This window comes from Cloeon dipterum, chromosome X, assembly GCF_949628265.1.
Source record: "Cloeon dipterum chromosome X, ieCloDipt1.1, whole genome shotgun sequence".
NCBI lineage: Eukaryota > Metazoa > Arthropoda > Insecta > Ephemeroptera > Baetidae > Cloeon > Cloeon dipterum.
The window spans coordinates 23,391,569-23,413,858 of NC_088790.1; the positions used below are offsets into that span (position 1 = coordinate 23,391,569).

A 22,290-nucleotide genomic window follows, 5' to 3' on the forward strand; every position below is an offset into this window, starting at 1 on the left:
TTTCATTTGAAAATTATAAAAGTTCGGGGCTGGGGGGGGGGGGGGTAGTGGGCCGCGGTGGCTCAGTGGGCCGCCAAAATCGACAGTCCCCGGTAAAAAATTTGGTGCCAGTCCGGGCCTGCTGACCGCTCACCCTTGCACGCATAGGGTCATGTCGCATTTACCCCTTCGGTCGGGGAGCAATATGTCGTGCGCATATTTGACGCTTATAATAACTAATAGACCCGAAGATTATACCGGGGTAAGCATTGTTAATAACTGTGATAATAATTGTTATTCTCGACTCGCATATTGATGCGTATATTAATTGTTTATATTATGACTTATTTCCTTTGTGATTTTATTGTGACTATTTATTATGTAATATTTACAGTCTTAATTATGGATTAAATACTACTACTACAAAGAACCCTTTTGTCTCGAACTCCAGTTTCCCACAACAGCAATTAACCAATTTAGTTCAAACTTGTGTTGAAGAAATATTTTTTTAAACGAGATTTCAAATGTTCGTCTAGTCCGTAAACGCTATTAAAGAAAAATTAAACTCATGACTTTAATTTAATCTGATTTATTGTAAACGCGACAGTCTACAATAAAATAACAAGCCAAGAAAATGCCGACGATCTTCAAGAAGATTTGTGCAACATTGATATTTGGTGCTGCGTTGGCACGCGCACACCGAGATCGTACGTGCAAAAGCGGCCCAAACGCTCAGTTTTGCGGCGCGCAACCTGAGAGGGTGCTCGCCCCGCATCAAGAGGGTGGCGTACTTGACGTTCGTTAGACCGGTCATGGCATACGGCCTCCCAGCCGGGCACCCGACAACCCAAGACAACATCAACAGGCTGGAGAGAGTGCAAAATAGGGCAGTGCACTTTATCTTCGGCCGAAACCCGCCGCCGATCCGCGAGCAAAATATCTTGCCTTTCCTAATGTTGCTAAAATACAACGAACTGAACTTATTTAAAAAGTGTGAGTGTGGTGAAACAGACTTCAATGCGCGCGCAAGAATCATTCAGGGTCGCGCTCTCAGAGGTGATAACGCCTTGCACCCGCGCTTACAGCCACCCCTCGCAGTGTTTTCGGCCAACGTGCACCCTGGAATGACTTGCCACCTGTGCTCAAAAACAGCTCCGCCGCGCAATTCCCCGCTCTTCTGAAGCAGCAATTGTGGAGTGATTTTTAAAGTGTTTTGTGATCGTCCAAAATAGTGCTAAGTTAAAATTCAAACGGGCGCATCGCGACGACTACGGTCTGTTTTATCGATTTTTCCCTACCTTTGTAGCCCTTTTTCATCTGTATATAACCTGAAATTGCATTTTACGTGTATATTGACTTAGATGAAAATAAACAAATATGTATAATAGATCAATATCTACAATTTAAAGCAGATTGAAAAACCCATCTTCTCACTATGTAACACAAAGTTGAGTGTTGCGACACGAAAATCCAATCCAATAACTCTTTCTTGTCACTTATGTAGGAAAAAAGGCACTGCAACAGCGAAATCCCTTGCCTTTATTTACCATTCATTTTTAGCGCATTATATTATGCGGTCAGTTTGTATGGATGTTATTTTAACTGAATTGACGAACCCATTGTTTGGATTTCGAAGGATTTTCCTCTGTATTTTTCCTCTGATTTTCGAACATGTATATATGAATGAATATCACTTAAAAAGCGTAAAAGTTTGTCATTGTGAGGGCGGCTCTTTTTCCCTTTATGTCATTCATATAATAAATGAAATCTAATACAAAATAATTGTTGAGTTAGTTCGTTGGCTCGCATTGATATTTGGCATTTCTAGGAGTCACAAAGAAATGCAGGTGGGAGGGTTTAATTTTTGTCAGAGATGGATTGATATTGACTCGAAGCTCTCAAATATATTTACAGCTCAACGGGCTGCGGGAAGCGAAAAATCTTCTTTGGGAGGCATACCATTATTTTCTGACTTCAGCATCTTTCCAGCGGATAAAGGGACAATATTATTGTCTCAATTAAAGACCTCGGCATATGGGGGTGCGAAAAGAAGGGCATACATTTGGTCCAAGCTCCTCTGCAGCTGCTCATGCTTGGCGGTGCAGAGGATTAAAAAAATTTAATGAGTTTGCAATTTTTAATAGTGAAAAGAGGATATTGTTACAATTATTAGAATTCAAGTTTGGCCAATTTCCTCCCAAATTAACTGCGCTTGACCATAATTACGCTTCAGATTTCGATTCCTCTATCAAGATTCAAAGCGCTGCGCCTGACACCTTTTGGGTATACTCTTTACTGCGTGAAATAAAAAAAGGCTTCAAGTACGTAGTTAGACAGGAAAACTTACAAATAAAATAAAGTTCTAAGCTTTAAAAAGACGATTAGAAATCCAGAAAAATATTAGTTTAAGTATTATTTTTATTAGTTTGCTGCTCTGTAAACGCATAAAAAGTAATATATTCAAATTAAACAAACTGTTAACCGAAAATGTGTGACATTGCGCATTCATTTTTCTGTTCCAAAGTTTGTTGTTGGTACATTATCGCTTCCCAGAAATGCCACATTTTCTCTCGTTCTGTCCTAACAATGAATCTAAATTTGATAATGCGCACATCGAGATAAGAATAAACTCAGTGCGGTCGAATGATAAAAGGGAAATTAATTTATGTCCGTTTGCGATCGCGCAGATAGGAATGAATATTCGGCATTTGTAGAATACAGCAGCTCTCTCTATTTCTTTCTCTGGCTCTTTAGAATCGAGCGTGCGAGTTTTGACGGGCGCGACACGATAAAAAATTGAATTCTGGCGACTCAGGGTGACATGACAAATCGCGTGCAGCATTGCACAACACAACAATAATGCCCAAATACATTTCACAGATCAGTGAATGAGATCATAACGGATCACGATCATAAATTCTCGAATTTTCACTGCATTATGACTTTCCTCTTGAAAAAGCCAAGCGAGGTGTAAGATAATATCCCCGTCCCGCGCGTCACACCAGCAAAGCAGGTATGAGGGTTGTAGAAAAATTCCACCCCCCTTGACTCATCTCTTCTTGGGTCCATATATTTTTATTCTTATTCTAGAAGAATAAACTATGTATGGGCGCATATACAGTAACAAAGCATTTTTCCTTTTTACGATTGCCTCTTTCTGTCCACCAACAGGTATACTGATCTAATTTTGACCTGACAACCTTATAGGGATGCAGTCTTTAAACGTTTTTCCACCTTTTGCCTTTTGTTATCCTCAGGCACACAATTCGTCTCGGGCACCTGGGGAGAACCTTTTAAAATTTTGACACCCGCACACGAATATCTGCTGCGAGTTTCTTCAAAACTATGAAAACTATATAAATATTCGAGGTATTCAATTAGGATTTTCGTAATCGGTAAAATATAATATCATCTCCTTCCATATTTGGATTTATTTTTTTCCTAGTTATATCTTAACAAACTCAGAAAAAATTTTAAAAATTAATTTTGTGTCAATATTGATTTTGACAGCGGCATTCATAGGGAGAAACTGAGGTTCGACGAGTGAACGCGCACCACCGGCAAGTCAAATTTTAATGGCGGCCATTCCGGCGGTTAATTTATGATTCACATGAGCATAACTAGAAAATGAATAAATCGGAATTGTTTTTTTTCACGTAAAATGCCTCCATTTAACGGATTAGAATATTTTTGGACTTTTGAATGTATGCCACAATTCTTATTTTTTTTCTAATTTACGGTTGAGGGTTATTTCCCCCCCCCCCCCAATAGCTGTCAATCCAAAGCTTTGTTGCGGGGGATCTCGCATAGTGATGCCGACACTTGGGCTGACTCGATTCATTCTTACCGGGGTGAGAAGTGAGAAAACATAATATTTGAAAAGTTTGAAAATAAAGAAAACCCCTTTAGACTCCATGTTTATGGTTTAGATTTACTGATAAATCTACAAAAAAATCTAACTATTATATCGTCCTGGTCAGGCCCGGACTGGCACCAAATTTTTTACCGGGGACTGTTGATTTTTGCAGCCCACTGAGCCACCGCAGCCCACTACCCCCCCCCCCGCCCCCACCCCCGAACTTTCATAATTTTCAAATGAAATAAAAAGCAGTTTCCTCGGTGGATAGATAGCAGGGTTGCGAAAGACCGGCATTTAAAAAAACAGTGCAGTGGTAAAAACGTTTTATTTTTCAATTTTTTTACCATTTTCTTCCAGGCCATGTTTGCATCTCAGTTTTCAATAATTTTTTAATTCTCAATTAAAAAAGATACTCGTACTATACTAAGGGATGCTACTCAATGCAACGCAGACCATTTGAGAAATCATCAAAAACAAACGTTAAGTGAATTTTTCAAAAACATTTTAAGCAAGTGCCAAAATGTCCCAGAAAAAAACACAAAACATTCATTGTCGCCAAACACCCGTGACTAGGGTTGAGATAATAAATGACAGTCTTGGATATATTGGACGGTCCGGGGCGGCCACCTGGGCCGCGGCTCACCGGGGTTTCGCCAGGTGCGCCCCGATTACCAGTCCAGGCCTATTATACGAATATTGGTTTTATAAAATTATAGCTCACTTTGTCACTTCAGTTTAGCTATGGTTGAAATTCATCACAAAGAATTAGAAAGTAATTTTTAACAAGTGTCGAGTTTTTTGCTTAAGCGTACGTAAACATCGACAGAAATTCATAAATTACAAATATACATAAAATAAATTAAAAAATAAACAACTTAATATAATATAAATTTTGTAAATTATGGTTAGTCATATTTGTTGGTAGAAAAAATCCGTCTTAATGCCGCTTTGTCACCTTGGCGAGGAGAAAGGTTGGTTTTTGTGCGAAACAGGCAGAAACCGATCGCTTTTCTCGAGCCCCGAGTTTATGAGATCTGCAATAAAATCTTTGCGGATTTATAAATGTGAGCTGCTTGCGGGGCAACAGGATACTGCGCTGGCATAGGCTCGGAAAAATAATAAATAAATTAAGAGCTCGTCGAGTGTGCGCGAAAATGTGGCACAAGCAGGCCGTTGGGAACAGCATCCTTCTCACTTTATAATACTTTTTGCATGTGTGTGATGTATGTGCCGCGTTTGGCTTTTCATGTTTTTTATCTTTGATTTAATAAATGCTTCATTTTTTACTCGGGCCCGTGTTAAATCTGACCGGCTAAAGGGCACGTAAAGTAACTTTTGCAGATCCTTGGAATATTAAATGTGTGCTTAAAGGCTCAAGGCGGCGCGTCTGCTTTTATCCGATTTTTTGTCATCTTCCCCGTGTGCGTCTCAAAAACATGGTTTGCATAACCACGTGCTTGCACTACATACTGTACCAAAAATTACTACACTTTTGCACAAAGATGCTGCCCTGCTTGCTAAATTTTCTCTGAATTAAAAAAAATGTCAATCTGACCCATAAGCTTACAATTTTTTAAAATTTCCACGACTTAAAATATCCAACAGATGGTGCTACCGTCCAATTAGAATTAATCCGATCCTTACTGTTGCTATACATTTTTGTCATGAAAATACTTTCTCGAAATGCATTACTAGAAAGATCTTCATTTTAAGAACAGCATTTTACCTCGGTTGGCTGAGATATTTTTTCCAGTTTATTTGTAAAGCGTCTAAGTAAGCAGGATTTATATTGAATCGGGGCATTTAAGGTATTCCCTTGACAGATATCGATCATTTAATCCATTTCGTTCAGCAACACGTTCCCTGTTGGAACGCCCGAGCAGGTACAAACCTTCGTTGGAGCAGGCCACGTCATGCAGCCACTATTTCTCATACTGTACCAAAAACTACTACACTTTTGCACCAAATTTTCTCTAAATTAAAAAAAAATCAATCTGAGCCCTAAAGCCGATATGACTGTTACAGTTTTTTAATACCGTGTTTTTTTTGATTATTATTTTTTTTAAATTTCCATGATTCAAAACATCCAAAAGATGATGCTACTGTCCTTTAAGAATTAATCCGTTCGCGGTGTTATTGGGACCAGCGCGGGTTTCACCATTCGTGCTAGTGCAATGCGCGCCATTCTCGGTCCTCTGGAAAGCGTCTTAACAATAAGCAGGATTTATATTGATTCGCGGCATTTAAGGTATTTCCCTTGACAGATATCGATCATTTCGTTTATTTCGTTCAGCAACACGTTCCCTGTTGGAACGCTCGAGCAGGTACAAACCTTCGTTGGTGCAGGCCACGTCATGCAGCCACTATTTCTCATACTGAACCAAAAACTACTACACTTTTGCACAAAATTTTCTCTGAATTAAAAAAAAAATCAATCTCAGCCCTAAAGCCGGCGGCTATTGAAGTTTTTTAATACCGTGTTTTATTTATTTATTTTTTTTTAAATTTCCACGATTCAAAACATCCAAAATATGATGCTACTGTGCATTAAGTATTAATCCGTTCGCGGTGTTATTTTCACCATTCGTGCTAGTGCAATGCGCGCCATTCCCCGTCTTCTCGGAAAGCGTCTAACAATAAGCAGGATTTGTATTGAATCGGAGCAGTTGAGCAATTCCCTCGACAGAAGATATACATCATCTTCTATTCGACGTTGCATTTTCGAGCAAACTCTTTGATGTGAAAACAAGATTTGAGAGAGAATGAAGCAATCGTCGCCATTTTTTTAAATCCGGCTTACTTTTGCAGCCATTTTTCCCTAAAATGTACATGGCTTTAAACTATCTCAATTTAGGCTTAAAATGAATCCTCAGCGATTAGTTTATAGGGAGCAAATAATTTGCTCTGGACATTCCATATTTAGAATTGTATTTATAAGATTGCTGCGTGTTGATTGAATGCGACTTCTGGTTTTGGGATCACGTCAGGAATACATAGTAGCTCAATGTGGGCTGCATGTGTCTATGACGAGGTAGCGAAAAAGGACTAAGATGAGAGTCGGCTCACTCGGCACGTTGCGATGACGTGTTCTGTTCCTATATTTGGTTGACAGAACAGGAACGTTCCCTGTTGGAACGCCCGAGCAGGTATAGCCCACGTCAGCCGAAGTGTTTTGTACCAATTGATGGGAAAAGAGCGCATCATCAGGGACAGTGAGTCATCTCTATGATCTGCAATCTGGGTTATAATTGAAAGAATTCTTGTTATTTTGAATTGTGTAATGCCCATTTCTATTCTTCGTAAAACAATGTGATGTGTCTGTTGAGATATTTGTGTGTTTTAATGGTCATTGACATTGTACATAATAGGTACTCCAAAAATTTCATGCAATGGCGGCAAAAATTTCCCGCGGGATGCAAGAAGAAATTGAAAATTATTTGAATTGTTGGATGCAATAAGCAGTTGATCAATAAACAATCTGTTCAATAATTTAAAATAATCAAAAAGAACATTTTTGCTAATTACTATACCAGAAAAATTTCAATTTTCTCCAAAATTTAAAGCACTTGACCATATTTTCTTGGCAGATTTCGATTTCTCTTGTCGATATACCTATCAAACAGTTTACCACTTAGGGAAACTCTTGTTGTGAAATACATTATAATAGAATTTCAAATTAAGAGACAGTCCTGAACCAATTGAAAAGCATGCTAACTTTTTGCAGTCTCTTTTCTAAAAAATTGCAGTGCTGCTTGGGTCAATTTCGGCTCCAACTATGTCCGGGCATTGCGGCAACAAGGATTTTCCAGGGGTTTGCAGTATTAATCCTCTTTAAGTGACTATTGTTCAGACGTTTATTTATTAATGTGAAATTTTTCAAACGTCGGATGTTCCATCCCACAGTGAATTTTAACCATCTCAATTGAGATAAAATTTGATTAAATCGACAACAGCTTGCACCCTTTAATTAAGTACACGCGAAAAATAATTGTTTTATTACCTTTCAAGTCGTTGCTAATTATCCGGTGAGACGGCGGCCGGGGTAATTAATGTGGTGCTCACGCGCATTCTTTCAGTTACGGCGCGCCTTACATATATATACCCGTGCTCTTTATTTTCCGAATGTTATAATTACAATCGACGCGCTCGTTGGTATCGCACCGATAATTCAACGTCTCGTCTGTCGACCTGCCGGGGAGGAATAAAAAATAAATGTTAATGGCGGAGATGATAAAGCGCTTTTGTGCTTTAAAAATGTGGTAGTGTGAGCAGTGTGTGTGTGTGTTTGATATAGTTGCAATATATGATCTTGAAATGCCGGCGCGCAGAGAGCTGTGCTCTTCCTCTCTTCTTGAAACGTTTCGTAACCCGCGTGTCAAGGGCACGCCGTTAATAAACATCAGCAAAGCACAAATAAGAATGCTGTCCCAGCGACCAACGAGTAAACCTCTTGTAAATGCACATCGCTCTCTTCTCTCTCGCGCGCACACACACACACACTCACATATAATTTATAAACTAGCGTGCCCGCACGAATCATATTTAGCAGTAAAAGTCGGAATTCAAAATTAATGCTCTCGTCCCAGCCCTTTGCTCGCTCGCTCGCTCTCGCACACAGATGAGACACGATAGTAAAAATGTCATTTGCATTTTTATTCTATCCGCAACCAAAATAGACACTCAAGCCTGCGAGAAAATGTCGCGATTAGCAAGTGTCAATATTTTCATTTATTTTAATAACTAATCAAAACATCTCATGCGGGATGAATTATGTGCTTTTCATGTTCTCAATATAATTGAATTTGGCTTCATCCTCGTTGTCAAAAGGAATTCGTCATTTTTAGCCTCGACTAGTTTCGACGTCCTCATCATGAGTTCGCCTTTGTGATAATATTTGGAAGAATATTTTACGCACTGAGAGGAGAAATTTTAGCTCACGGAACACAAAAGGGACCCTACCCTCTGTGAGGTGCGCGTATTTTCGATAAAAAGAATTTTCACATTTGCTCTTCGGAGCAGCCTCAACTGCCTCATGAATAGGTGGGTGATATTTGTTAGGAAATGTTTGGAATTTTTATGTATGGTTATTTCAGACGTGACAATTTGTATTATTGTGATTATTGAATGTATATGATTGTAATTAAAAACTCGTGATTAGGACGTATATATAGTCGAGGATTAAAAACGACGGATTCTTTTTGACAACGAGGATGAAGTATAGCCTTGTGTTATTTTATATTGAACATGGAAACAACCTCGAGTGTGGTCGCATATTTCAAAATTTATATATTTTTCATTTAGGAGAAAAGAGATCAACATAAAATACAAGTTTTAGATTCATTTCATTTGGATCATTATAAAGTATGTATTAATTTTGTCAGCACTTAAATTGAAATTACGGAAATTAATAAAAGTGAACGTGGCTTGGCATGGTTATTTAGATATATGATCTTGATTAAGTTGGCGAGGGCGTTTCCCTCTAAAATATTATAGGTTATTATGTGCAGCGGTTCAAAGTTTGGAATTTTTGAAAAAGGTTAATTTTTCAGATAATTGAAACTCCTTATTTTTTATATTGGGGAAATCCAGCAATTATCTTCGTTTGACGCACAACAACTTATCCATGGTGATCAACTTCTTAGATCAAAGGTTGATTTTTCAAACGTTTATTGGTATTCCCTAAAGTACAAAAAATTTTTAAATTGAAAATAAACGAAATCTGCGGTCCACAAAATTTGGTTAATTTGCAAAATCTTTATCCATTTTAATAAAGGCCCACATTTTTAATTTTCCAATCGATCCCTGAGGGTTGAAATTCGAAATAAGTGGGGTACACAATTTTTGTCCACGTATTGCAACCCTCAGGAATGCAGGAATACATTTGGAACAAATGAAAATGTGGTTTCAGTGGCTGTCTAAAAATTTATTGAAATGTTTATTAAACAATCCGAACCAGTTGAGGTTTTTGAATAATGACATAATGTATTTCTTAAAGAGGAAAGTGTTCGGACCATGAGTAATATTATAAAATTCCTGGAATTTTTCGCGCGCCTCTTTTCGTTTTTGTTGTAAAAGCATGAAATGATTAAAGGAAAAACATGAGCGCTTCTCGCGAAGAAATTGTTTCTTTCTCTCTCGCGCGCTTTCACACATGAGGAGTCAATTAATGGCAAATTAGCGTGTAATAGAATATTTTGATTTTCGCACTCGTTTTTCCTCTCCACCTCCACCCAAGCAGCAGTTCAAAGGAAAGAAATGGGAACCGTATGTGTGCTGCTGACGTCTATGCAAAGCGCACGACTCATCACGATTCGGCGGGTTTGGAAATAAACCAATTATGCCGGCAATTACCCAATTAAATGCATTAATTATCGCTGGCGCGCGGCCGCGGGTATTTGGAAACGCGATCACACACGAAACAGACGAGATTCTCACAGGCCGCGTTGCTCTCGAGCTCATTTTCGTAGCGTATCACTAGAAAGATCAAATGTCAGAGCATCTCTCGTGATGCAGGTTTTTTCACTGAATTGATTTTATTATTAGTGGAGCATTTAAAACCCGCCGCTGCCGCTGCCGCCGTTGCCGCGCCGCGATTTTATTTTGTAAACACAGCCAAGCGATGAGAAAACGGCGGTAGGCACTATTTAAAATCACGACCTTCGACTCTCTCATTATCATTTACACAAAAATGAGGCATATTTCTGTCTGTGGGAAAATGCTGTTCGCTCCGTTTTTTCGTTTTATATAGACCGCGTGTAGGAGGAATTTCCCTGCTCTTGAAAAAACGTTTTAACGTATCAGATCTGCTCTCTCTCTCTCTCTCTCTCTCTTGCGGCTGCCTGTTTGACCCGCTGCGTCGTGCAATACATTTTCACAACAAATATTTATGCATGTAATTCAGAGTTTTATGTGTTCCGCGAATTTATAGCACGATTTATTGCACTCCGGTAAGTGCAAATTAACAAAATAAATAAAATCATAAAAACGAAATTAAGCAGAAGCATTTCATTAGGATTTTGCGTTGAACACGTTGCGTAAAATTTTCCAGGAGCCGTACAATTACTTTCTTTTAAAGTGTAAATGAATGGAAAGTACATTGAGCTTTGAAAAAATTGTTTAATCACTAAAAATATTTCAATGGTTTTTGGTTTAATGCCGTTCTCAATCAAGGTGGCGAAACACGTTGACAAATTTTTCAAACACCGCCAGGTAGCGAGCAGTTAACAAAAGATAAACAATTTTGTACTGACCCGCGGGTAAGATTCCCTTTATGAACGCCTGACGCGGTCGTGTTGTTTTTTTTTACCGACCAGTGAACTATTTCAGACGGTTTTTGGGACACCCCTTTCGCCCTATAATATAAAGAGTAAAAAATACTAGGTTTAATGATGATTTAAAACCACGTTCTAATCTATTTAAGATTCCAATTCAAAGGTTTTAAACACATGGCGTAAAATCAAAAATATTTTTCTCACATTTTTCCCCACAGACGGGTTCCAACCAGAATTATGTGTACATTTTTCATGTTTTACGTGTTTTAACAATTTATAACTCCTTAATGGGTTTTTAGAAAAATTTTAGGCTGATTACATAACCATTCATTTTTACCTTTATCACTTGCGGGCTCATTAAAAGCTTTTTAAGAAATCCAATTCATTCTAAATAAAATTGTTGAGAAAATATTTTTAACTTTTCCCTGAAAACTCTCGTTAATATTACAATCATTGGTAAGAAATTTGTGAAACAGAAAATAGATAAAAACTTGAATTTTTCTGACTGAAAACTTGAATTGGTATATATTTATTGAGTCTTTGGGGAATTGAAAGGGTTGACAAGTAAAACAGCAATGTCACTACGGGTTTTTGATGACTGAAAACGATTTCTTTTCTCTTCTGAAACAATCATGAAAATTCGTTAGAGATGCTTACTGATTTTTAACCGTAAAATGGAAAAGGATTGCTTTTAAAAAGACAGTTCAAATCAGTTAGATCGATGAAGGCCCAACCAAAGAAATTTAATTTTCATTGCCTTCGCCCCTCGCACTAATAAACTCGAATCCCAATAAATCACTATAAAATCGAAATCTCGTTTCGCAGATATAGTCAAAGGGACTGCTTTCGCTTTCGCAGCTTTCCTATATCTAGCGCAACGAATTGTTGATCCCGTATTACCTATGGGGCAAAATGTACGTTTGAATTGGCTTCTTCACCGTGAATGCACTCGAAAGAGAAATAAACAAAATACATGCGCGCGTCCCCTGAGAGCTGAATTGACTGAGCGGCACCCAGGACGAATGAATGAATGGAAGGTGCTCAAGGGTGCATTGTGCGTTGCGCGGTGCTGTCAAAACACATACCCAAAAATTTCTGCTTTTCGAGTGCATTAAGCTTTTCACGCGTGATTAACTATTTCCAAGCCTGTAAGCAAGCTGGCTGATCCGGCGAAAAGCGCAGCTTGCCGCCGAGGAAATCCAATTATTATCAAAGCGAATGAATAAAATTTATTTAAACGGCACAAATGGGGAAAAAAGGGCGATAGCCCTTTTCATGCCGCAGACACGTTTCCAAACCGAGCGGATTTATTGCCTTTTAATGTGGCAAATGCAGAAAATCGATTCGACGATATTTAAGAGCTGCATTTGGGGCCCTGCCGGCGGCAATAAATCTGTCAGACACAGGCACACCGGCGTGTTTGCGGTCATTCGTGTTGATAGTTTTTCTATAACACTCGCAACGCGCGCAGCATCCCCTTTTTCCTCTCTATTTAATTCACTGCCGACGCGAACAATGCGAATTTATCGACTCCTGACAACGCGGACGCACAAGCAATAGGGACCGAAATTCATGAGATGAGATGAGATGCGATTCGCCTGCATCCCGCTGATGGCATTTGCTCTGCAGGTATTGCACAAGCTTGAGGGGAACTGCTAACTACGAGGAGGGACCAGCCGCCAGAGGAGGGGGGAACACTCTCACCACCGTAATATTCGCGATTCTTGCATTCGAATCTCCGCGAGCAAAATTTAAAAAAATAAAGGAATTTAAATAGTTGAGTTATGAGAACGAAAAAAAGCAAAAATTTGAAAGTAAGGATTAGGTACGGAATTATCATTATTTATTTATCTAGAAAAACGTAGAGATGTGCAGGTTTAAAACTAATTGTTATTTGATTAGGCAAAACTTGAGTTAATTATTATACACTTCTTTTAATTAAACAGAAAATAATTAAATCTAGATTAGATAAGCACTTAACTATATTTCAAGTACAGTATACAAAGTTAAGGCAAAAAGATAAATGCAATAAAGATGTAGCAAGAATGAGACCAAAAACAACTTTTTTTGTGGTATAATAACACTGACAAGTTCATTCCACGCACATTTATTTTGAAATATTTCTAAGGGTTTGTTGGTTATTTGAGTATACGATATAATAAATCTCTTTCTCGTTCGTCTTCTTTTATCTGTATACAATCATGGATTTTTGATCTCATAGATAGAGCCATTTTTCTTATATTGTGGGCTATTCTTTTGCTTACGAAATAATAAAGTATTTCTATCAATCAGATTAGGTTCGATTGAGTAAAAAGGGAGGAAATCCTTAACTAATACACCTGTTCCCAATAAAGTTTATATCATAATTTTATTTCTATAAAACGCAAAAACATCAACCCTCGAGCAAACCATATTGTTCTCGTTCTTACAGAGCAGAATTATAAATGTTATTTGTGTTATTATCCCTCTCAGAAACTTGTGTAAATGAATTGGAGCCATTCAGTTCTTCTTAAATTTAAAATTGAAACCTTTTGTGTTTATTTTGAAACTTGTTTAACAACTCCAGTTGATTTTGTTGCTGGAATCGACGTTTTTGAAATTGATTTAAAAGTGATTATCGAAAGGCTAATTTTTAGCTTGATAATTCCTAAACATGTTAATTATTTTTAATTTAGTTTAATGTCTGAATCAGAAATGAATATGATTAACACGTGAGAGAAGAGTAACGCATTGCCAGATTTGATGCCGGGGGCTGCTATCGCGAGAGGCGGGGAGATACGTAGGTGCGAGCGATGCTGTGCGATTGGCGCTCGCAATAGCAGCTGCGGCATGTTCATAGGTAGAAGCGAGTATGCACTTAATGATCTCACTCTAAATAAGGCACGCAAACGGAGCACATCTCCAAGTCGCGCGGCGACCCGCACCGATCGCACGTATAGACCAAACAAACCTGATTTCGCCCCTGAACCGAGGCAGCAGGCATTGGTCGGCGCATCCGTCGGCCCGAAACATGTCCCTGTACTGAGCGGCCCCAAATCGGATCACCTTTGACCGCCCGCGCGCCCGCCTGCCCGCTCAGGGTCAGCCCACCTGACCGATCGCGCACCAGAACAGTGAGTATCGAGCATTTTATTTTATTTTCGAGCAGCGCCGCAGAAGCGCAGACTGATTTTTGCACAATGGGCGCGTCGTTGGAAATATTTCTGTCTCTTTCTTTCTTTCGTGCGTGCGTGTGTTATGGATGGACCTAATTAAACAATGGGTGTATGTAATGTACCTTCTGGTGGCCGCGGGATGGGTGGGGGGACCACGAGAAGCGCCTTGCAGCCCATCATTGTTATTTGTGCTGAATTATCAAACGCAGTCGTTTCGAAATATTTTTCCCAGTCGCGGAGACTTCAACTCCCGGCGCACGAGGAAAGCGATTATTAATTTGCTCTGCGTGCTATGTGATTTACTTTTAGCCATTGACGTCATCAGCCGCAGCTTTTTGGTCAACGGTGACCTCTGGCGCCCTCGCACCTTCAGCCGCGCATCAAATTAAAACCGATTCCGCTACACAAACCATAAAGCAAAATAAATTTCGCCAGTTAACACTCGGGGTCGCCAGGCGATTTTTAATACTGATCATTGCCAATACATACTTTTGCTTCTTCCAGAGCCAATATAATAAATATATGCAAACGTCAGGTACTAATTTATAAATTGAGGATCTCTTGTGATTTTAAAGTGGAATGATGTAGTAAGATACTGGGCAACAATTGAAAATTATTTGAATTGTTGGATGCCATAAACAATTGATCGATAAACAATTTGTTCAACAATTTGCAATAATAAAAAAGGACCTTCCTACAGTAAAAATTCAAATTTTGCCAATTTTCTCCAAAATTTACAGAGCTTGAACATATTTTCTTGGCATATTCCGATTCCTCTCGTCGAGATCTGTCCAACGGTGTATGCCACTTATTAGGAAAACTCTTGATTTTGAAATTAAATGGTATTTCAAGTAAGGAGACAGCCCTTACCATTTGAAAAGCACGATAACTTTCCAGCCAATTTTCTCAAAAAATTACAGCGCTTCTTAGGTCAATTTAGGCTTTAACTGAATCCTAAGGGACGAGTTTATGTATTGGCAACAAGCATTTTCCAGGCTTTTCCAGTATCATTCCTCTTTAAACTGGCAACAATATAGCAATAATTGTTACTACAGTTATCAGCAGTTGATCAAATTGTTAGGTTGAGCAATTGTCTTAAGAATTATTTGCAATAATGAAATTAGAACCGTGTTACAGACAAATTTATCAAAAAATTAAACGGTTATTTATTAATGCTTTTTCTTTTGATTTTGATTCCTCTCGTCGCGGTCTATTCAGCAGCGGTGTGCAGATTTTTCCTCCAGGCAAAATAAATCATGATTTTCAATAAGAAGGCAGTGCTCGCCGCACAGGGTTACGAATTTTCCCCACCCGGGTAAAACCCACCCGGGTTTTATCGGGTTTAACCAGGCTAAAAAACCCAATAAAACCCACTATTTTACCCAAGCCTCCAATATTTTTAGTATCATGATTAAAAAATGCTGGAAAATAAAAAAAATCGTTTTTGGCTATTTTTTAACGCTAAAAAGGTAGTGCTGCATTTTTGCACATTGAAAAATTGGCACGTCTCGGGGCTTGAGGATTAAATTTCTTTGTTTCTTGAAAAAAAGCCGTGAATAGCAAATTTGAAAAAAAAACAGGAAAACCCAAAAAAAACCCAATAAAACCCAGGTCGGCCAAATGTAAAAAACCCGGGTTTTTCGGAACCCTGTTGCCGCATGATGCAGCCCATTTTGTTGCAAATTAAAATGCCAAACCTGAGACAATTTACGCTCTTTCTTAACTTTCAAAACTAAGGAAAAGTTAAAAATTAAAATTCGGTACATATTTTGCCTTTTCCATTTTGTAACGAGAATTGTTAATGTGGAGAGTGAATACAACGCACTGGAAAATTTTAAGAATTTGCCTGGGTTGTCGTACATGAATGGTGAAACACAACAGCCCACCAGGACACATTTTGGGGAAGGTAATTTATCACTTTGACTTACCCTGAAGGGGTTAATAGGGATCTACAAAAGGAATGTCTTACAAACTACACATTTTACAAAATAAATTCTACACTGGCGTACAATTTGTAACGGTAAAAAGATCAAAAGGGACGAAGAGAGAAAGAATTTTTAAAAATATTGAATATTCGTTAAATTTAACCCCAACGTGTATTTACTAATTCTCTAAATGAACAATTCCTCATTATATCTTTTAAAAATTTAATGTCTAATTTATAGGGTTTCCTTTCCTATTAACGATTGGCAGGTCAGAAATAAAATGTCTCTGTCCTAATGCTCAAAATTCAATTTTTTAATTAACGTGTGTTCCTTGGAGCAGAAAGAAATAGCAGAGATCATCTGGTTCTTGTTCAACATATATGTGATTCGAAACTAATTTAATTATCTCTGAGATCAAATCGAGGCTGACGTGTTTGGGTAGTGTGCGCACCAGGAATCTGACAGCTGAAGATTTGGGAAAAGCGCAGGGTGTTGACGTTGAGATCTGGTCCAGCTCTGCTCTAATTGAGGCCTGAGTCAGCGCGTCCGATGCCGAGAGTGATTCAGATTTAAAAGCAATAAGGAAAAATGCCTGGCGGGAATTTTTATTTTATTTTTTGTCTGTGATTCCGCAAAGGATGATTTACGGTTCGTCCCATTTCTAAACCGGAAACAATGCCGAAATCCCGAACAGAGCACCAACCATTACTGGACCGCCTGCTTTCTGCTTGCCTGTCACAAAAACGTACGTACACATAAATAAAATTCAAGGGCAGAGGTGCAGGAATTTTATGAGGAACCGAGAAAAGAAATAATTCCCTCTTGTAGAAAAATAGTTTGGCCGCGGTGTCATGCTGGGAGGTCAAAATTCTTTGTGACGCAGTGTGCTTTAAAATAAATGTGAACATAAAATATAAAATTTTCCAGTGAAATTGCTCGCGCAGCTCTCTCGGCGCTGCGATTGTGAGCTGCATTCCACATACGCCTCTGGCACTTTTACATTTCAACCTGCCCGCTTTATTTAATCTCATCCAGCCTCGTGAACTGATTTATATATATTTTATTTCGCAGTTATCTGCCATTAAAACGATGCACTTTTGCAAACGCATTCCGATTCGCACCAATGGGGAACAACTAGCAGGACAGTTTTAATTATAACCTGCTACAAATTATAACTGACAAAACCAGGATTTTGTTTTTTCAATAAAATAAATTCATCCACACTCTGACTTTTTAGTTAAATTTTAATTTTTAAATTAAAATTTTACTTTCAGAAATAAGTAATTATTTTTGTTCCAATTTAGCCTGCAAAAAAATTCCCATGGAAAGGATAATAAAATCAAAGTTCGTTCGTGTCAGGGCAATGAGCGCGCCACATTCATATTTGTCGCCCGCGGCCTCGCGTTTTTTTCGGAAGGAAGGGTCCACGCGTAAACATCCAACACGAGAAGCACTCCAGCCGCTCTTTGTAATTTTTTCTTGGATGAACAAGAAGGGGTCGTGCGTTTTCACATGTAGTGCATTTTTCATTGTCACGCACCTCATGAAAACGGGGTTGCTGCCCTATTTATTCTCCCCTTTCAAGTGTCAAAGGAGCCATTAAACTCTTGACAAATATTTATACCACCGCTGACTAAAATCGCGCCAAACAAAATCATTGTGTTGCTCTTTAAGACGCTATTTTCAAAGCAGATTTTTATTTATCAAGATTTAATGCTTATAAATAGGCTCTTAACTTCAAATGCTTTGAAATGACAGCAGCCAGTTTTGTAGGAAAACGAAAATAGTTTCAAATTTATTAAAACCTATTTCAACGTTTTTTTTTATATTTTATTCGCACAGAAACAATCAAAAGAGTAATCATGTAAAATTCACAAAGAATAGCTAAGTCTAAAAAATAGCATATTTTATAGTTATTGGTATTGGTAAAGCGTTTCAATTGACAAAAAGGAGCTCTCGAATTTTCAAGACTCACAAAGGAGTCGCGTAATTTAAGTTTTTTCCAAATCTTGGCAGTGATCGATGATATGTTTGAACACTATCTTCATTTCAATGATTTTAAATTTAATTTTTTAATATAAATTTTAATTCAATTACAGAATTTTTCGTGAGGAACTACAAGTAACCATTCAATATATAGCATATTATCCAACTATAGCATATTATCCAACTACTTGTTCTGAACACATTATTTATTTAAAAGTGTATATAAATAAAAATGTTAAGTAGGTATTTTATTAATAGTATTTTTGCACATGTCAGCGTGTTTCGTTGTTCTGATTATTTTTAATTGTAAAATGTTAATTATTAGAATTTTGCTTTTTCTCATTAAATATGTGGCCAGTTACGATTAATTTTCTGTAAAATAAATAAAGACAATCCTAAAAGAGATTAATTTCTCGCAAGCTTGAGATCCAAAGATACGTTTAAAAGGAAAAATGGTACCGTTTTAAAGTTCGATGTGTGCCATAAGTCTTGTCGGCTATATTATCACATTTTTCTCGCTTCACTTTACATCTCTCATGAAACTTCAGGCCGGATCGTGTGTCCCCGCTCTCTGTGTGTTCCTTTAGCTTTGATAAATAATCAGTGCCTATAAAGCTTTTGTGAAAAAATGCGGCTGCCGCGCGCGACTTTTATCATTTCTCAGCCGCGCGGATGCATTTCTGCTCACAGAGGATTGGCGAGATGGCTGACGGATAAAAATAGGTGCGGTGCAAGCGGCACATTGTTGCGTCTATTCGAACAACTCGCCCGACGGAACATCATTAATTTTGAATAATATTGCCCGTCACTAGAAAGAAGTATTTATTCTCTCTCTCTATCTCTCTGGTGTCGCCCGAAACGACAATTTCGCCGCTGCGTTTACTCTGATTTTTTGCCCGCGGCTCGTTTCTCATTCGTCATGTGTGTGTGAGTGTGTGCCGCATCGTACGTATAGATCCCCCAGGGGGTAGGAAGTTGTAATTTGAATAGCAGCTATTTGGCCCGATCCGCGCTTTTATTTCGTTAATGGGTCGCGGCTGACACTGCAGAGTGCCACGTCAAATTCGCCTTTTGTACGATACACGGGGTAGCACTTTTTTCTATTTCTCCAAATTTGCATGCACAAAAGGCGAATATGAAAATCATTGGCGCAAGTATCACTTTGATTGATTGGGTTTGAGTTTGTGCGTCAGTTGAAACCATATGGCTCTCGCTCCAACTTGGTTTTTTATTCGAGCTGAGAATTTGTGAGCATCAGGCGCGCACTAAAATAAATCTCGAGGTTTTTGGGAAAAGTCGTAAAAATTTCAGCAACAACCAGCATTTTCGGCTCATAAAAGAGAGCGGAAAGTGCTGTTTAGTGTTTTCCTCCTTTTTTGCTCAAATGCTGTTCTTTTACCAAATACATCCTTTGATTAGACTTACAAAGTTGGAAAGACTATATTTTTTTGAATTTTAGTTCCATATTCTTCACTTTCTGTAAGCCTTTCTTCGGCCAGAGGACAGAAAAATTAAGTGAAATTACAGAGAAGAATGGTTTCAGATCGTTGCAAATCGTTTAAGTAAAATTTTGCTTACACAATATAAATTTATATTTTAAATATAGCAAGACTAATTTGAACTCTTCTTCGGCCTATTATTATCTTAGTTGAATTACGTCAATACTGCTCGAGGACTTTTTGAAGTTTAAAAAAGTCATAATAAATTTATTTCTGTAATGCCTTATTGCTAGACGTTTATACCATGATGAAAGGGATTTATTAAGGATTGCCAATTTAAAGAAAATACCCACAGTGTACAAATATTGACAAATTTTATACGAAATGAACAGTGATTTATTAAAAGACTTTTTATTTTGTAATTTTGTCGTCGTGCAACACGGTAAAAGACTGCTAGAATTAAGTTCATGTGATAATGATGAACAATCTCGTGATTTAAAAGAACTAAGAGACAAATCCGAAGCGATTAAAAAATGGTTTTATACATCTCATATCTTTATCACTTTTTGAAGACATGGAAGAAACAAAGACTGTGGAACGAGTAAAGGTTCTTACAACATTATAATTCGTCCTGGTCCCGGAAAAATTGCGCAACGCTCAACAAACACCCAAATTTTCATTGTCGAATTGATTGTTGACCTTTTCTTGCAACAAGGAAATTAGCGGTTGATTGTTGAAAGTTACGCAATTTTGCCGGGACCGCAGGACGATTTAGTATTTCCGCAATTTAAAGAACACCCACAGCGTACAAATATTGACAAATTTTACACGAAATGAACGCAGTGATTTATTATTTAGACTTTTTATTTTGTAATTTTGTCATCGTGTAACACGGTATTATACGAGACTGCTAAAATGAAGTTCATGTGATAATGATGAACTATCTGACTTTTGATTCGTGTGGACGAAAACCACCATCAAAATGCGGGTTTTCTAAATTAAAGGCATCTTGGAAACCCTAGCGGTGGTTCGAAGACGATTCAGTCATGAACGCTCCTGCGACATCGTGATTTGAAAGAATTCATAGCAATACTTGTGTTATAGATATTAACGTTGTAAAGGTTCTTACACGTTACAAAGTTCTTTAACGTCGTAAAGGTTCGTACAACGTTACAATTAAAGTGGAATGATACTGGCCAACAATTGAAAATTATTTAAATTGTTGTATGCCTTAAACAATTGACCGATAAACAATTTGTTCAACAATTTGCAATAATAAAAAAATGACCTTCCTACAATAAAAATTCAAATTTTGCCAATTTTCTCCAAAATTTACAGTGCTAGAACATATTTTCTTGGCATATTCCGATTCCTCTCGTCGAGATCTGTCCAACGGTGTATGCCACTTATTGGGGAAACTCTTGGTTTTGAAATTAAATAGGATTTCAAGTAAGGAGACAGCCACTACCATTTGAAAAGCACGGTAACTTTCCAGCCAATTTTCTCAAAAAATTACAGCGCTCCTTAGGTCAATTTAGGCTTTAACTGAATCCTAAGGGATGAGTTTATGCATTGGCAACAAGCATTTTCCAGGCTTTTCCAGTATCATTCCTCTTTAATTGAAAATAGATAGTTTTAATAGTTGGCTACAATAAAGCATGCTGAACTGTGGGTGTCCACATTGTTGAGTAAAAACTTATTTGTTGGAATCAAATGAAACAAGTGTTTTTAAACTTCAAAATGCCGACAAAATTTAAACTCACAATCAGTGGCCTTATTTCTAATGTGCAATAACGAAAAGGACTTTGTAACCATTATAATTCACATTTTGTCCGTTTCTCCAAAATTTGGAGCAAGAGTAGACTGTGTTTTCTTGGAATTCGAATCCTCACATCGATATCTTAGCCCTTTTGGGGATAAACTCTTTATTGTGAAAAATGTATAGACCTATAGATTTCAAGAAGGGAGCTTACATAAGCTTACAAACTTTGCAGCAATCTTTAAAATACAGTGTTCTGGGCTTAAACCTAATCATATAGATGTTAGGGATTATTTTATTTACTGTCAACAAGTAATATTCTTGGGTTTCGCACTATCTACGTCCTCTTTAAATTGAGCGGTGCAAACGTTAGGAGCCATTACATGCCAATTTGCGTTTTCTAGAGTGAGTTTGCGGCCGCTTCCAGATTGTATCCAACGCTGTGAGAGATGCAATTCAGGCGCAAACATTTGTTGCAACAATCATTCTACAAGGTAGAGAGACGCGAGGAGAGTTTAACGCCTGAGATTTATTTGGCGTCTGAGGCAAACAACAATACGAGAGCGAGAGAGCAGGTCTCCATCTTGATCTGGTACACATATATACACACACACACACTCGCGTTGAAAAGTGGCAAAAAGGGCCGCTCGCGTGTCGCAACTTTTTCTATATGCATGCGCTCGTGTTTTGATGGCGAGAAACGGATGTCACCGCGTGTATCTGATGCACACACCGAAAACTGTGTTTGTTTTTCCTTCCCGACTTTCGTTGAAAAACAGAGAGTGCAATGTCGAGAACAATGCGCGCGAGAGCAGCCGATTACCGCCGCCTTTTATATTTATTATTATCGCGCGTTCGTCTTCGGAAGAATATCGTTCTGTGCTAGCATGCATTCTTCGCTGGCATTATACCTTTTC

General features: G+C 38.1%; 1 protein-coding gene across 2 annotated transcripts in view; it reads left to right on the forward strand.

Annotated features, from left to right (window-relative positions):
• The first annotated feature begins 13,921 nt into the window (after positions 1-13,921).
• Positions 13,922-22,290, forward strand: part of LOC135945906 (zygotic gap protein knirps-like) — a 28,208-nt gene continuing 19,839 nt past the window's right edge. Inside the window, exon 1 of one of the 2 annotated variants that reach the window (XM_065493851.1) lies at positions 13,922-14,222. The gene's annotated coding sequence lies outside the window, so the exon portion shown is untranslated. The remainder of the gene's footprint in view (positions 14,223-22,290) is intronic. The other variant, XM_065493852.1, reaches the window with a different exon arrangement.